A 12,106-nucleotide genomic window follows, 5' to 3' on the forward strand; every position below is an offset into this window, starting at 1 on the left:
AAGGTCTATGCTCTATGGTGAACTTGCGCGGAATACGAAACTGATACAGCTGTGGAATTCGGGGTAGGTGAGGAGGGTACCATGAAGATATAAAATAAATCAGAAGGTCCGGGCGATTACGTCGGCAGCGAAGTAAGGGCAATGACAAAAGTTCGGTAGCATGTTACACTCCTCTAGCACGTGAAGGCGAAGGGCTGCTGCACACTCGGTGATGCATTATGTTTTGCGATCGAGGGGGGGGGGTTCAGACATCTTGCAAGATATGACGAGCCGCAGTGTGAACTAAACTTGCGGCAAGCCATTGTCTGCAACCTTCGGCCTTTTCTATACGTTTGCGTCTGGTATCGTCGCGCTGCCGCTTTCGTAGTTCGGCTTCTTCGGCTCGTTTTCGACGCGTAGGTGCGGCTTCGCGCGCATCTATAGCGGGGTCAGAATGGCGCCTACGACGTTTCTCTTCGGCTTTACGTTGAATCCTCTGCGCAGAGAGCAGAAGCACTTGCGTTTGAACGCCTTGCTCCCGCCGCGTCGCACGTCGCCCCTCGTTTCTCGCTTGGCGAGCATACTCGGCCGTAGCGTACTTCCGAGAGAGTTATGCAATGTTTATTGATGGTTTGGATGCTTGTTTTGAGCTTGTTCATTACTGAAACGTATGCTGGTCTCTGTGTTGCATGAGTGATTTCAATGAATGCATGCATTGTTCGCTTTACTTTGCTGAGCGCATCAACGCTTGAAGAAATCGTGCATGCGCAAAGAGCCTCGCATCTCGAGTGCATGTCCCTGACAGCCACGGGTTGGTACATCCTGCAGAAACTCGGATTAAATTACCACGTGCAAGACGGTCAGAAACAGGTCATTCCACCTGACATCAGCGGCACGCTGATCGTCGCCCCTATCCCTCGAAACATGCACCCCGAACATAACGGGGGCCGACGCCAGGCCCGTTCCAAGGCACTGCTGCACTCCTTTGGTGGGAGGAGGACTACGTGCTTCGTAGACGCGGCAGAATACACACGAGAACACCGGTTCACCGCGGTAGTCGTAGTCGTTAACCACCGGCTTGCGCACGCGTGTAGTGTCAGCACGGAATACCCAGAAAGAGCGGAAGAGGTTTCGATTGCGCTTGCGCTTACCGAACTCCACTGCGAGGCAATTCTTAGCGACTCACAATCCGCAGTTTGTAACTACGCACGAGGGCGCACTTCATGCGAAGCTCTCCAAGTCCTAAGGAAAGCTGGTCGACAGCACTTCGATAGCACCGCGATCATGTGGTTCCTGGCGCACGTCACCACCCCCACTGACGAGGGCCCCCCTAACTTGATCGAGGTAGCCACAAATCACACACACTGCAAACCGCACAACTCTGCGCCAGAAGTGACCCAGCTTATACCAGCTTATAATGATGGGAACATCATCAACGCACCTGGCTCTGCCATCTGCAGTAATTTGTTTGCCTCATCAAATCACCTTGCGCCGCCTGGGCAGTTCGTGATGCCGCGGCGCTGTCGTTTACACTAGTCACATCGAGTTTCATAACAATAATAATTATACTGGGCTGCGCGGTGATGAGCAAGTGGTACAATGCTTGCGCATACTTAGACAGCTGCCAGAGGAGCTTCTGCGGAGGAGGAGGAGTAGGAGGAGGAAGAGGGGGGAAATAACTTTATTGCGTGCCCTGCGAGTTGGTGTGGAGGGCGAAAGGCCCCTCCTAGGTGACGGCCAGGAGTTCGGGGGTCCTGGCGGCATCCTCGGCCCGCTGGACGGCCCATAGTTGATCCTCGAGGGCGAGGCTGAGCAACACGGCTTTCCAGCGCGTGCGAAGGATGTTGCTAGAGGCCGCATTCTCGTTACTGTTATATATCCCTCGGCATTCCCATAATGTATGCTCCAGAGTGGCTCTGGATTCACATGTGTTGCATTTATCCGTTTGATATATATGCGGATATATTATGTGCGAGAGCGCGGGATTCGGATACGTCCTAGTTTGTAACTGCCGCCATGCGACAGACTGCTTTGTTGCCAATTTTGCATGAGGTCGCGGGAATATGCCCCGCTGTAACATATAGTGTTTCGTGATTTCATTATACGTGGTCATCCTCTCCTCCCACACCCACTCATTTACCACACCGTCACGTCGGGAGAGTGCCGGGGCGTCACTTGCGACTGCGGCTCGCTCCGTAAGCCCTCGAGCCGCGTCGTGTGCCGCCTCGTTGTTGCCGTCCTCCGCGAGGGTGTGAGCGGGTGTTCATGTGATGTGCATCTTTCTTTTACAATCTTGACCTTCTGCAAGAAGAATGCGTATAGTGCCTCCGGGAAGATTCTGCCGCTGCCAAAGTTTCTTATTGCCGTCTGAGAGTCGCTGACTATCACGGTTGCGTTAGTCTGAGCTATGGTGCGAGCGCTATGGCTACTGAATACGGGGGTAAGTCTCATTTTATTCTTAAACCCCAGTAGTGGCATTTCAACCTGCAGTGGCAGGCAAGTAGCGCAGTACTTCCGTATCATGACAAGCATTTTAAAAATGTTCCTTCACATGCCGTCAATCGCTGCTGTCAACCGCATCAGAAGAACTTCACGTATTGCAATAAATTGTGCGGATTTTCCTTCCCAAAGGCACCATGCATCTTCTCTGAACCACACCATGCGATGAAGAAAGAGCTCGACGAAGTTTGGCCATATGGCTGTGTCATAGGAAAGCACCCCAGGTAAACAGAGAAGACCGTACAGAACGCTCCTGCCAAATCCTCCGAACGCAGACGAAGACATTACGGTTGCTGGCGTGGAAAAGAGTGGCGCAAGACACACGATGAAAGACGGTTGCTGAGAAGTGAAACAAGAACGACGAAGCGAGAAACCCTGCAAGCAGAATAAACAAACCAGGAATCAATGCAGGGGCACAAGAACGGCTTGCGAAAGAAAGGCGTCGGAGCGCGTGAAGACGCTTCTCAACGGCTCCGCGAGCGCACGGCCATTGCCGGGCGCGGCGAAAGAGTCTCGGAAGCAGCAACATCAGCAATAGTGAGCGTGCGGGAGTGCCGAAAGAGAAAAACAGCCCCGCAGAGCCAGCTGCGAGCATAGAACGAGAAGGAAAGGTAACGGGGAAAATAAGGGAAGAAGGAGGAAGGGCACGTGTGCGGAGCGAAAGGCGCTCCCGCATCGGGGCCAGAGTGTGGAGCCGGCAGATAAGCAAAGCCACTTAACCGTGTTCGATTCCATTTCCGGCGGACGTGCGGGGGGACGGCAGCGCGGGTGGGAGGCGTGCAGCGGGTGTCCGGCCGTCGGCGCCGTCCTTCGCCGTGGACGGCCGAGAGGAGCAGAAAGGCTGATCCTACGGAGTACGGCTGAGGGAGGAGGCTTTCCTTCGACGCCTGCCTGCCTGTCCGTACGGCGTCACGAAGGTGCTGCTCCATTCTCTTTCTAGGAACGAGTGCCCGTTCTTCTCGCTTTGTCTTTTTTTCCCGCCGACGCCTTTATCGCCCACGACGTCGCCTGACACTGACAGCGGGACAACGCGACGACGATGCATCGCAGGTGTTCCTTTCCTCATCGTCTCGGCTATAGTACGGAGTTACGTGCGTGGGTAACAGGACGCAAGCGAGTTACTGAGAGGATACGAGCTTGCGGCATTCGTATTGGCTGCGCTGTGTCACCGCGACGGCAGCATGTTTCTGTATGTGCGTCCTCGGCGAAGAACCGGTAGGGACGCCGTCACGTTCCGTTCGCTCCACCTCATCTGAGCCTACCCCGCTCACTGCCTTTTCGTCCCTCCACCGGAAACCTAGTTCTTCCGTTACCCGTGTTGAAGGTCCAACCGCCAGAAGCCAGCGCTAAAAGGTATTCCGCGACCAGAACTTTACCATCGGTTCTACCGCGAGCGACGGTGGCGTTTCCCCAATTACGTGAGGCACAGGTCGGGCGAATGGCCCGCCACTGCTCCCTTTCTTTTATGTGCCCGCTGTCGCCGCAGTTTCCGGCGCCCTGAGAAAAATGACGGCTGTCGTGGCGCGTGTCACGCCGCTGGGAAGCGGGACATGACAGCGCACGTTGCGTGCGTTTGTCTGTACGTGGTTGCCATTGGCGCTGACGGCGTTCATTGAAAGAAAATAAGATGGTCGAGACAGAGAAAAGACAGAAAGAGAAAATGACGCACCAACTTTGTGCTGCTGCTCCGGGCGGTAACACAATGTGTCACGTCTGTGCCACTGCTTGACGTTGTCGCTTCGTGGCCTTTGTAAGTGTCCGCGACAACCTGCCTATGCTCTGCCTCATCTATTGACGGTTTTGCGTTTAACAGTTTATCTTTCCTTGTAGCTCTAGCAGTTGTAGTCGGACGTGTATGTGAGTGCTAGAGTTATTGACAGCAAGTTTAATTGACTAGTTGCTTGCAATCTAAGGGGACACGAGCAGGGGCCATATAACGTAAAGCTGTTCCAAGCTGTTTTTATTACAATCTCCTGACTTCAAGTTTACGTAATACCCGCCGTGGTTGCTCAGTGGCTATGGTGTTAGGCTGCTCAGCACGAGGTCGCGGGATCGAATCCCGGCCACGGCGGCCGCATTTCGATGGGGGCGAAATGCGAAAACACCCATGTACTTAGATTTAGGTGCACGTTAAAGAATCCCAGGTGGTCGAAATTTCCGGAGTTTTCCACTGCGGCGTGCCTCATAATCAGAAAGTGGTTTTGGCACGTAAAACCCCATAATTTTAAGTTTACGTAATCGCCAACACAAGCATCCAGCCATGACCCGTAGTGTTGTTTGAACAGGTCAATGAAACGCTCTCCTCGTTTGTAGGACGCCACTTTTGTTTGCCTTCAAAGCGAATAGCATTGCCTTACTGCTCGGGGTTTCTTATCTATAATTGACTGAGCAGAGGTGGTGAGCATGCAGAAATGGAGAGGGTCTCGGTGGGGCTGGGCTGGCCCAGTGAATGTAGATAACCGGATGAGGATGGTGGTGCCGGCGTCTGCGATTGGCCCGCTTCCCCTTACTTAGCTCGCGGTAGCTAGTCAAAACTCACGGCGGCGTCCAACGTAAGTTTAAAAATGCCACTTGAACGGATCCTCAGCGAAGAAGAGTTGGCAGAGTGATGTCGAATACGTGCCAAAAGAGCTTGATTACGTTATACTGGCATGCGAAAGTATTTATTACACGCAAATAAATTCATGCTCCCCGGCATCTCCGAATAGCCTGTGCCAGAGCAATCGTCGGGTAGCTATTTTCTATTCCTTTCGGAAGGGGGCAGTTTCCGGCTATTCCGTGAAAAGTTCAATTTTGTTCAGCGTATTAGTGTATCTTGCATCTTGCATTGCGTTCACGACACTCACGTGGTGAGTTTTTGCAGTTTTCTGACATCGCGCGACAGTCAGGCGACGCGGGCGCAGAAAAAAAAAAAACGTGACCAATTGCGGAGGATTGATGGTAAAAAGGTGTAGAATCAGAAATAATTTTTCTTTTGTTTGATCTAATTATGCATAATAAGTGTGTACACGTCATACCAGGAGAGGAGAATTCGCGGATTTCTTCACGTCGCCTGACACACAAGCGAAGTATGGGTCGTCGTACTCCAAGAGAAAAGATGGTTGACCAGGCATTTTTACTTTATTTACTGTACCATGGGCAAGATTATATGAAATATGATATCAGACCCAAACTTCGGGACGCTTTCTAAGAACCTTCAGCGTTGCGTTTAGAGGCCAAACAAGGGGAAATAACGATTACTGACAATTGTCGGATTATAGATAACGAACACACGCAGACTTACGACAATACCGGGTTGTATTCAACTTCCCAGGTGACGGCTTACACAGCTTAATTCATAATGCAAACACTATTTCAGGAAACCGAAGTTTCCATATTCGTGTCCTTGATGGCGCCAGGTACTCCTCTCTTCAGAGCGAGAGAGAAAGAAACGCGCGCTTACTTAATGATAACCTACAGTTGCTGTTCATATTGCCAATATAGCTGACACCAATGTTTGCATTTAAAGTTCACAAACCTTTCATGACACTCATAATTTGGTTCCTAGTGTAGTAACGTAAAAAAAAAATAAACAAGGAGCATTCGTTGAGCTATACAGAATCCAGGCATTACTACTGCGGTTAGCCATTTACTCTTATTTATTTAAAACTTACGGAAGCTTTAGACTGTTTACAATGCTGATTTACGTTCTACTTTAGCGACTACAAACACAGCGCCACCTCTTCATATCTTATTGCTTACCGTAAAAATTAATACGAGACATTTACTCGCTTCATACAGAAGTGATCTTATGTTCCAAACATTTATTTCTGCTCATGTAGTGTGTTTTTGAATATATGCTCTGGAACGACTATGTGACAAGCTTTTTTAGCGGCACGAGCATCGAGAATCACTTCGGTGCCGCACTTGAGACGAGCGGGCCCGCATTTCAAAATAAATCAGAAAGAAATGGAAAATAATAGCACAGTAAAAACTTCATGGGTTTGATTATAGATATGATATGAGAGCATAATTATTTAATTAATTAATTAACTAAACCTAAGTATTTATTTATTTATTTATTTATTTACTTATTTGGATACTATAAGGGCCGTTGAGGCGTTACAGATAGGAGTGGTAAATATTTGTACAAGTCAATAAGAACAGGAGAGCTTTAACATAGGTGATGAAGAAACGCAGGTTTGAAAGCTTCAGGTTCAGGAATGGAGACGATGCAGGCGTGCAGGTGGTTCCAGTCTGAGCTTGTCTTGGGGAGGAAACAATAAAAATACCGGTTAGCTCTGTAACTTGGAATGCCAACTTTGAATTGATAATCAATGCGGGTTGATACGTAATTTCGAGCAGTGAAGAGACTTAGTGATTCGTCTCCGTAATAGATTTTGTGGAAAATGGAGAGCCGAGAAAGATGACGCCGCATGGGAAAGATCTGGAAGATCTAGGGTTCTTTTCATAGGTGTGACACTAGATGCACGAGAGTGGTTTGTCAAATTAAACGAGCTGAACGATTCTGAACAGATTTTAGGGTATTCGTGACTTTATATTAGGGTCCCATACGGAAGGCGCATATTCCATCTTAGTTCGAACGACCGTTTTATAAAAAAGTAATTTTAAAACAACCGGAGCAAGGGAAAAATTACGGCGAAGGAAGCCGAGCATGCGATTAGCATTGTTAGATATGTGTTCGATATGAGTTTTTCATGAACGACCACCTGCTGATGTGCACGCCAAGATATTTATACACAGAGACAAAGGATAAAGGAGAGTCCTAAGGAACATACGGATGCGGGTTAGCTTTGGAAGAAACTCGTTTTAATTTAATTGTCTTGCATTTGGATATACTTAGTTTCACGAGCCAAGTGTCCCACCATGCAGATATACTATTAACGTCATTCTGAAGAACATTAGTATCAGATGGGTTAAAAATTTCTCTGTATATAACACAGTCATCAGCAAACAGCCTGATAGAAGATGTTACGAGATCAGGAAGGTCATTATTATAGATTAGGAAGAGGAGAGGTTTTAGTACAGATCATTGAGGAACACCCAATCTTACTGGTGAAAGATTAGAGTTATGATCGTTAGCTGTCACGTACTGAGTGCGATCACGCAAAAAACATTCAATTCATTTTAATACGGCATCAATTATGCTTAATTTTCTAAGTTTAAAAAGGAGAGGATGAGACAGGGTATGAGACGCTTTAGCGAAATCAATGAATATACAATCAACGATGGAAGAACAATCCAAAGCTGCAGAAAGGTCTTTAGTACAAGCGATTAACTGCGTTTCACAAGAACGATTTCTTCGAAAACCATGCTGATGGCCTGTAAAAAAGGAATTGTATTCAAGGTGACTGACGAGGGCATAATTGATAATATGTTCTAGTAATTTTCATGGAATTGATGTAATGATATTGGTCTGCAATTTAATGGACTATGAGCATCAGCAGACTTGTGCGCTGGCACCTTGCCCACCTTCCAGTCATCTGAGAAAGTGCCAGTGAGAGGGTGCCAGAGAGGGGTGGAATGTACTTTTCAGTAAGGGCTTTTAATTTGCCTTTAAAAATGGACCAGTTATCGTGTAGCGAGCCATCGCGAAATCTGGGAAAGAATAAGTCAGCAAATGCCTCTAGTTCAGTATTATTTGCAGAATAATTTCCTGTTTTTTAATCTCGAATTATGTTGTTTCACTGGATGAGGTCAACGCTATGGCATAGCGATGTTGATAACTGAATGGTCGCTTAGTCCCCGTAGAAGTGTGAGAGATGAAACGGAATCAGGGAAGGTTGTTAAGCACAAGTTCCAGCAAATTGGCAGTGGATGCTGTAACGCGAGTTGGTTCTTTCACATGTTGACAAAGGTTGAACGTTGAACATAAGCCGGTGAAGGCTAGTGATTCTGAAGAAGAGGGAATAACAGCAGTGTAGGCTTCCGTCCATGATAAGACACTTACAATTAGTGCAGCAGTTACAAGTTGAGTTACTGAAGTGTCTGGAATATTTACACTTATAATTATGATTAGAACTCATGATTACCGCACACCAAAGCGCAGGATCGTAGTCTTTAGAAACCCGCCACGTGAGTACGACTTTGGCCAAATTCCTAGAAACCCGCCAGTAGAAAGCGGAAGTAAGGGTGTCACTGACGTTGGCATGATATTTAACCGGCTAATTATTGGAAAATAGTTGCCTGGCATAGACTGAACATCTGCCTAGCAGAACAGACGTGACATCAATCTCTTCTCTTTCGCACCTTTCCCGGCGCGCACCTGCTCGCTCGCTCACTCGCAACAGCGTCGCGCGCGCGCTTGTTACATGCTTGCATGCTCTGACGTCAGCACCGGAGAGGGCGTGAAAGGTGCGCTTCGGGCGCCGCTCACTAGGAGGCTACGTCCTGCCAGGTGGCTGATGCTGTGTTTCCTTCTCGCCTGCATATCGTGCCAGGGAAAAGACGTTCGCTCGCTTAACCGAAAGACCACCAACGCCGAGGTGCGAGTGCCACTAAGAGACACCGATGTCAGGATAAGGTTCGCCTACCATTTCATTTTTTCATTCTGAGAGTTATAATGAAGTTGGAATATATATAAATATTTATATATATATATTAATTGAAATACTGTTTTTCTCGAAAGTAAACCTTTAATCGACGTAGCTAGCTGGTGATGCAGTTATCCTTATGACTCTTTTTTTTTTCACGCAACGATGGAAATCTTTGCACTAAATGGATCAACGAATCGCAAAAGAAAGATCGAAAGCAACCACGCCAAGGCACCGTGAAGTGTGAACTAATGGGAAAAAATATAATATTTGGTTCAAAAACACTAAGAACATCGATGGTGACATATAAGGAGCTACATCTGTACCTTCGTTCTTCCCCATAATGCCCTACAGCCCTGCCGAGGCGAATATAAGCAGGCAAACATCTCGCCTAAGGCACTGACGGCGATCGGCTAGACTAAGCTCAGATAACTGTCGCCTGTTCCAACTCCGTCGCCTTGTCCCTGAGCAGCTGTCTCGCGTAATACAACGTACAAAGCACAATGCGCTAATGCGCGAGACATCTGGGAAAGCATCATTGCCTTCGTCCTAGGTGCTGTCACATCGTGTGATCCCGTTACATGGCCGTAGCTTGCACGCATATGTATACGCTGAAGCCTACGCACGTCGCCGGATAGTCGCAATCAATACGACCAGGTTCTCTCGTGTCTCGGTCGGTTCGCATGGCAATAAGCTTTGGCAGCACCGGGCTTCTTCGGATATTGCTCTCGTTCAGTGCAAGGAGCCAGACACACATATTGAAGCGAGCGGAACAATATCATTTATGGGCCGCGCTTCGGAAACCGCTCGCACGGAATAACCGAGCTCATTTATTCGCCCCACGGAGGGCCGACCGACCGACAGCGGTTCCAGAATGAAATTTCTTCCAGTCAGCTGAAATTCTTTGTCTCACATTTTTATCTCTGCGCGAGCAAGCGGGCGTACGTGGCTGCACGTTTGAGATCGGAATTCCCCGCGTGTACGGAGCGCCGCCTCCTGGCTTCGTTCTTACGCTTCCACTGCGTGGTCGGCTAATGTGCGGCTCTCCTCCCGCTGACGTAGCAAAACTGTTCAATACAAAATACTGGGCGGCACAGTGGCATTACATTGCTATTACACGTCTCAGTGCTCCCGCATTTTGTCTTCCGTCTGCATTTTCAGCTAGCCTGAATTATATATGCTAGCGTTGCATGTCATTACACTTTGGAGGCCTACTTCATCGCGAAGATGTTCTTCAGTCGCAGCTTCCACAAATTTTCGGAATCAGGTTCCCAAAAGGTGTGGTTGTGAAAAAAGTTAAGAATACCTCAGAGTTCGTGCTCTGCTTTTTCCTTTTCGTTGCGTACCATAGAGCTTCATACAAATATTAGAGGGGACTGTGACGGTAATGTCTACGGGAGCTGCAGGCAGGGCGATTGAGCCAGGGTGGTCAATACATGGATATGCCTAAAATTGGTACTTTAAAGGGCTTCGTGGCTTTGCAAACTCATCATTTGCAACAAAGTACCACGTTATAAATAATTAAATAAACAATTTTTTAATTGTGCGACGCCAATATTCAAACACAAAACCCCTAGCACACAACCTCGATATTGAAACCATTAAGCCACGGACGCAGGGACCAGCGGAACGACTGCAGTTAGCAGCGATTATGCGTTTTCGCAGAGTCTTATTGCCTTCTGCTTTAAAAAAAGTGTGCATAGCTTTAAAATTTAGACGAATTAAGGCAACTAAAGCGTATTAAACGAAGCCACAAGAACGCCTAAAGCCACAGAGTATGAAGATTAGACCAGTCCGTGTGCTAACCATCATTCCCATCGTGGCGGAACGATCGCAACGCCAGAGTTCCCTGTAGGAATCGCTGTAGAAAAACATGTTATATACTACCAGAAAACCATTATAAACTATATTTACCTATTTAGGCGAATAGTCATGGCGTTGCATATATTTGAAAAAAAAGTTCGACAGAACAAAGAGAAACCGGAGCAATACCTTGAATGTATAACACAATTAAAAGACGTCGGCTCAATTAGCTCATAACGCCATCAAGAACTTCGACAAACTGCGCCTTTAAAAAGGGAAACTTTCCTTGCCTATCCTCTCGGGTATGTCATGGCTGAGGCGGATGCTGCTGTTGCTAGGTCGGTCGTAATCTCGGGGGATAAATTTGTGGATATATACGGGAAGATTATATGCACGTCGAATGCAAGCGCCAGCAAGTGCGCTTGTACTATGAACATTAATGTATGCTGATCAACGAACCATTTCCAATAAGCGCACCTGTGTTCCGCGCAATAGAAAAATAAGTTCCTACATAATACCTGAACATACAATGGCGGCTCATAGGTATTCCTAAAGCACACCGACCTCCTAATGGAATGGTGAATTGTCGCAACGGGCTCGTATATTTACCTCATTTTTTTTATTTGATAATCTGCTATGTGTCACTGGTGTGTGCCCATTCCAAATGCGTGATATCACTGTCGAGTGGCATGAATGCAAACAAAGACAGTTGGTTAGCTGTCATCAGACGGAAAGAGCAACAAGAGGAATACAAAAGGCCACTGAATTAACTGAATGGGTTCTTGTACACATGAAGCGAATATGAGAAAGATGCGGACCTAGTACTTAATTGTTTACCATAATTTAACTCAAATTAGCAAAATAACTTGATTCATTGAGTTAAACTACTTAGCTTCCGATACAATCACATAGCACTGGTAACTGCGCGCCGTCATTTTTTCCACCAGTACTTCATTCAACTCCTGCTCCTGCAAGGCGGCAGCTGCGGCCGAAGTCTCGAGAATTTCGGGCAGTCTCATACACCGACATCGTATCTCGTGTCCAGGGGCCCTATAACGTAAAACTATTCCAATGTGTTTCTATTCCAATTTCCTGACGTCAAATTTGCGTAACCACCGACGCAAGCACCGGGCGGTCACCCATAGGGTTGTCTGAACAGACCAATCAAACGCTCTCCTCGTTCATAGGAGGTCCCTTTTGTTTGCTTGAAAAACGAATAACATTGCCTACACTGAGCGGCTTGTTGTATCTAATTGGCTGACAAGAGGCGAGGAGAACGCTCAAGTGGAGAG

General features: G+C 47.6%; 1 protein-coding gene across 3 annotated transcripts in view; it reads left to right on the plus strand.

The window, feature by feature from the left end:
- Positions 1-12,106, plus strand: part of LOC135902306 (leucine-rich repeat neuronal protein 1-like) — a 120,035-nt gene that overhangs the window by 43,805 nt on the left and 64,124 nt on the right. The window contains exon 1 of one of the 3 annotated variants that reach the window (XM_065432275.1): positions 8,880-9,001. The exons of the other annotated variants lie outside the window; for them this stretch is intronic. The gene's annotated coding sequence lies outside the window, so the exon portion shown is untranslated. Of the gene's footprint in view, positions 1-8,879; positions 9,002-12,106 lie in introns of those variants that run through there. 3 annotated transcript variants of the gene reach the window in all.

The sequence above is a fragment of the Dermacentor albipictus genome, chromosome 5 (genome assembly GCF_038994185.2).
Source record: "Dermacentor albipictus isolate Rhodes 1998 colony chromosome 5, USDA_Dalb.pri_finalv2, whole genome shotgun sequence".
Lineage (NCBI taxonomy): Eukaryota > Metazoa > Arthropoda > Arachnida > Ixodida > Ixodidae > Dermacentor > Dermacentor albipictus.